Source organism: Crocuta crocuta, unplaced genomic scaffold (genome assembly GCF_008692635.1).
Source record: "Crocuta crocuta isolate KB4526 unplaced genomic scaffold, BGI_CrCroc_1.0 scaffold310, whole genome shotgun sequence".
Lineage (NCBI taxonomy): Eukaryota > Metazoa > Chordata > Mammalia > Carnivora > Hyaenidae > Crocuta > Crocuta crocuta.
The window spans coordinates 917,344-923,343 of NW_027532609.1; the positions used below are offsets into that span (position 1 = coordinate 917,344).

The window sequence follows — 6,000 nt, forward strand, 5'->3', positions numbered from 1 at the left end:
ACAACTATACTGTGGGGCTGGTATGATTTCCCATGTTTTACAAATGACACAACTGAGATTCAGATTAGGACTGACATAAGGCCATGGAGTCAGAAAGTAATAATCAACATTTATATAGTGTGTACTGTGTGCTAGTAGTGCTCCAAGTGTTCTACATATAGTAACTCTTAATCTCCACAACTCTGTAATACCATTACTATCATCCCAATTTTATCATTGATAAAATTTATCATTTGTCACGTCACTTACCCCATTTATCATTGAAAAAAATGAGACAAAGAGAGGTTAAGTAATTTCCCCAAGGTCACACATTCAGTAACGGTAAAGCCAAGGTGCAAGTTTAGGCAAATTGGTTCTGGTGTCTATGTCCCAGTGGCTACATAAAAACTGCCTTCCACCTCCATTTTCAGAATCCAAACATGGGCCTACCTCCAAAGTCCAAGTTCTTTCCTCTATCCTAGTACTAATAACATACATCTGACTGTATGTTAGCACAGAACCAGCTTTGGATCTTCTGTCCCTCTCTCTCTGCCCCTCCCTTGCCTGTGCTCTGTCTTTCAAATAAATAAATATTTAAAAAAAATAAAAATACAATTGAACTATATGTTATATACAAGAAATTCATTTAAATACAAGGTTATATGTAAATTTAAAGTGAAAGGATAGAAAAGATGCAACATACAAATACTGAAGAAAGCAGGAGTAGTTATATTAATATCAGATAAAGTAGACTTCAGAGCAAAGAAATCTATAAAGAAATAAAGACATATTATATAATGATAAAAGCATTGCACAGTGAAAACATACATCCCTAAATATGTACACACCAAATAACATAAACTCAAGATACACATAGAAAAAACTGATAAGGATGAAACAAAAAAGAGAAAGATCTACAATTACAGCTGGGGACTTCTAACTCCCTCCCAGGGACTGACAGAACCAGGTAGAAAATCAGCAAGTGTATAAAAGAATTGAACATACAACCAACCATCTTGATACATCAGCATATACAAACAGTCAGTCCATTCAATAACACTAAAAATGTTTTTTCCCAAATATATACAGAACATTCAGTATGACAGATCATATTCATTCTATAAAATAAACTTTAATGAACCAATTCTACAATAAACACAAACTACAAAACTCAACCAAAATGAAACCAGACAGATAGTCTCATAATTGTTAAAGAACTGAATTTTTACTTTAAAAGATACCCCCCAAAATCTCCAGACCCAGATGGTTTCTCTGGCAAATTCTATTAAAGACTTTTAAAAGGATTTTAAAATTTTACACAAGTATTCCAGAAAATAGAAGAGGAGAGAACACCTCCCAGTACCAAAGCCAGTTTTACTTTGGTACAAAAACACAAAGACAGTACATAAAAATAAAACTAAGTAACAATATTTCTTATGAACTTAGATGTAAAACTCTTCAACAAAATATCAGCATATCAAATCCAGCAATGTATAAAAAGAATTACAAACCATTACCAAGTAGAATTAATTACAGGTATGCAAACTTGGTCAAACATTCCCCCCCACCGCAAAAAAATCAGTGTAATTCACTACTGTCCACTGACTATACAAAATCATATGATCTTATCAACTGATGGAGAAAAAGTATTTCACAAACTCCAATATCCATTCATGAGAAAAATTCATTAAGCTATAATATAGGGGAACTTACTCAACTCAATAAAAAGCCATCGACAAAATACCTAAGGCTAACATATAATTAATGATGCAAGAATGAAAGAATGATTTTCCCCACAATCTGGAACAAGAAAAGGATGTCTCCTCTCACCATGCTTCTTCAACATAGTACTGGAAGTGCTAGACAGTGCAAAAAGGCATGGGAGGTGGGAGGGAAGAAAAGGAAGAAATAAAACTGTCCCTATTTTCGGATGACATGATTGTCTACATAGAATATCCCAAGGAATTACATAACAATTCCAGAATTATTACGTAAATTAAGTAATGTTGTAGGATACAAGTAAATGCATAAATCCATTGCATTTGTATATACTAACAGTGAACATGTGAAAACTGAAATTTAAAACAATTTATGATTACACTAAAGAAAATGAAATATTTAGTAGTAAGTCTAAGAAAAAAGGTACAGAACATGTACCCTAAAAACTACAAAAGGCTTATTTAAAAAAGAGAACACCTATTAAATAGAAAGACTTACCATGTTCATTAAAAAATGAATGCTGATTAGAAAATTCAGCATTGTAAAAGTATCGATTCTCTCTAAAATGATCAACAGCATAATGTAATTTCTATCAAAATACTAGCAACATTTTTTTAAACATTAGAAAAGCTTACTCTAAAATTTATATAGAAAGACATAAAACCTAAAAGAGCTAAAAACAATTTTTTAAAAAAGGATAAAGTAATCACACTACTCAATGTTAAGGCTTACTATAGAGCAAGAATAATCAAGACAGTACAGTATGGGTCGAACAACAGACACACAGATCAATGAAATAGACTACTTCAAAACCCTGAAATACATCTACACAAATATGCCCAACTGATGTTTGATAAAATTTCAATAGAATTTCCAGGGCGCCTGGGTGGCTCAGTCGGTTAAGCATCCGACTTTGGCTCAGGTCATGATCTCATGGTTCAGGAGTTTGAGCCCTGCATTGGGCTCTGTGCTGACAGCTTAGAGCCTGGAGCCTGCTTCGGATTCTGTGTCTCCCTCTCTCTCTGCCCCTCCCCTGTTCATGCTGTCTCTCTCTCTCAGAAATAAATCAAAACATTAAAAAAAAAATTTTTTTAAGAGAATTTCCAACAAATGGTGGTAGAATAACAAGACATCCAAGGCAAAAAAGTAAACCTCCATCTAACTCACACTTCACCCAAAAATTCACTCAAAAAGTATCACTAATTTCAGATGTAAGACTATAAAACCTTTAGCAGAAAAAAAACCAAAAAACAAAAAATCTTTCGAACCTATGGCTAGACAATGAGTTCTTACACTTGACACCAAGAGGATGATCCATAGGTAGGCCTCATGGACCTTATCAAAATTGAAAAATTTTTCCCCTGCAAAAGACTGTGAAGAGAATAAAAAGAGAAACAACAGACTTGTAGGAAATACCCAAACATGTCTAGAATACATAAAAAACTCAAAATTCAACAGTAGTATTACAGACAATCCAAGTAGAAAATGGGCAAAAGATGTGAACAAACATAACAATGAAGGGTATATACAAATGGGAAATAAGTAAACGAAAGACATTCAACATCATTAGCCATTAGAGAAATGCACATTAAAAACCACAATGAGGTATCACTCTATATCTATCTGAATGGCTAAATACAATATAGTAAAATTATTATATACTAATAATAGATGGGGAGATGCAGGGTTAGAAGGGTGTTATGTAAAGGATATGAGATTACTTTTGTTTTCTTTTCAGTTCTACTGAGATATAGCTGACATATAGTATCGTGTTAGGTTAAGGTGTACCACATATTGTTTCATATATGCATATATCAAGAAAGGATTACCAAAATAAGTTTAGTTAGTATCTAACACCTCACACAGTTACAAATATTTTTTCTTGAGATAAGCACTTCTAAGATTTACTCTTATCAACTTTCAAGAATATATACACCACATGTTCTTTATCCACTCATCAACCAATAGACACTTAAGTTGTTTCTATGTTTTGGCTATTGTAAATAATGTTGCTATGAACATGGAGTACAGGTATCAGTGTTTTCATTTCTTTTAGATATATACCCAGAGGTGGGATTGAGGGATTCATAGAGTAGTTCTATTTTAATTTTCTGAAGAATCTCAATACTGTTTTCCATAGTGGCTATACCAATTTATTCCCACCAACACTGTACAACACTGTACAAAGGCTCCACGGCTCCCCTTCCTCCGCATTCTCTCCAACATTTGTTATCTCTTGTCTATTTGATAACAACCATTCTGACAAGTGTGAGGTCATATCTCATTGTCTTTCCTTAATGATTAATGATGTTGATTGAGCCCCTTTTCAGGTACCTGAGGCTAGTGGATACTTTTTTGAAAAAAAAAAAGCCTCTGCCAATTTTTTAATTATATTGCTTGTTTTTTGCTAAAGAGTTGTATGAATTCTTTATGTACTTTGGAGTATTAACCCCAATCCAACATATGATTTGCAAGTACTTCCTCCCATTCTGTAGGTTACCTCTTCATTTTGTTGATTTTCTTTGCTATACAGAGCTCTTTAGTTTGGTGTAGTCCCACCTGTTTTTTGCTTTTGTTGCTTTTTTTTTTTTTTGGTGTCAAATCCAAAACATCATTGCAAAGACATAAATTTTTGAGGTGATGAAAATGAAAATCATTGACTGTGATTATGGTACTACATTAGTGTTAATATACTAAAAATAGATGAATTATAAACAGATGAATTGAATGGTACATGAATTGTATCTTAACAAATCTGGTATAAAAAATTAAAAGCAAAAAATTTAACAGGAAAAAGTAAGCTGATTTCTCAGACTTATTTCTGAAAAACTGAAAACTTACAACACTGTGAAAACTACGTTTTTTATGAGTATCAAGACCATACCACCAAACGATTCATTAAAGGAAAGGAATTTTATTTCAAGGGGAAAAAAATACTTACAAAATGCTCATTCTTATAACTCGGAATGTTAACTCATTCTATTTTTTAAGATACAGTGACTGTTGGGACACCTGGATGACTCAGTCAGTTGAGCATCTGACTCTTGGTTTTGGCTCATGTCATGATCTCATGGTTAGTGTGCCTGAGCCCCATGTCAAGCTCTACGCTGACAGTGCAGAGCCTGCTTAGGATTCTCTCTCTCCCCCCATGCTGCCCCTCTCTGTCCTTGCCTCTCTCTCAAAATAAGTAAATAAACTTCAAAAAAATTTTTAATAAAATAAAACGCAATGACTGTATTAGTATTGTATATATTAAAATAAAGGAAAAAAAGACCTGTAACTTTTTATTTCAGAGTTCTAGACTTTGAAATCTGTAGAAAGTACATTTAAATTTTTGTGCTTTTTTTACTTTTTATTATTTGTATTAAAATATGCAATATAGATAAAATAATATTATGACACCCTCATACACTGTTCGTGGGAATGTAAACTGGTGCAGCCCCTCTGGAAAACAGTGTGGAGTTTCCTCAGGAAATTAACAATAGAACTCCCCTATGACCCAGCAATAGCACTGCTAGGAATTTACCCACGAAATACAGGAGTGCTGATGCATAGGGGTACATGTACCCCTATGTTTACAGCAGCATTCTCAACAATAGCCAAATCATGGAAAGAGCCTAAATGTCCATCAACTGACAAATGGATCAAGCAGATGTGGTTTATCTAGACAATGTAATACTACATGGCAAAGAGAAAGAATGAAATCTGGCCATTTGCAGCAACGTGGATGGAACTTGAGGGTGTTACTCTGAGCGAAGAAAGTCAGGCAGAGAAGGACGGATACCATATGTTTTCACTTACAAGTGGAACAGGAGAAACTTAACAGAGGACCATGGGGGAAAGAAAGGGGAAAAATAGATAAGGAGAGGGAGGGAATAAGAGACTCTTAAATAGTGAGAACAAACCGAGGGTTGATGGTAGGTGGGGGAGAGGGGAAAATGGGTGATGGGCATGGCGGAGGGCACTTGTTGGGATGAGTACTGGGTGTTATAGGAAAACCAACTTGACAATAAACTATAATAAAAAAATAGTATTATGAGCCCCATGTTCCAATTATCCAGCTTTAATAATTACCAATATTCTGCCACTCTTATTTCATCTAGTTCCCCTTCCCTATTGTTTTTTCTGAAAGATTTTAAGGCAAATCCTAGACATCATTATCATTTCTCCTGTGAATATTCAGTATGTGTCTTTAAAAGGATTTTTTAAGAAATATAACAATATCATTATGATAAACAACAAAATTAATATTATACCTTAAATCATATCCTACCCAATCTGAGATCAATTTTCTTCCATGTT

At 33.8% G+C, this 6,000-nt stretch overlaps 1 protein-coding gene across 2 annotated transcripts in view; it reads right to left on the bottom strand.

Moving 5' to 3' along the window:
- SCAPER (S-phase cyclin A associated protein in the ER) overlaps window positions 1-6,000 on the bottom strand; it is a 488,585-nt gene that overhangs the window by 363,433 nt on the left and 119,152 nt on the right. The gene's annotated exons all lie outside the window — the stretch shown is intronic.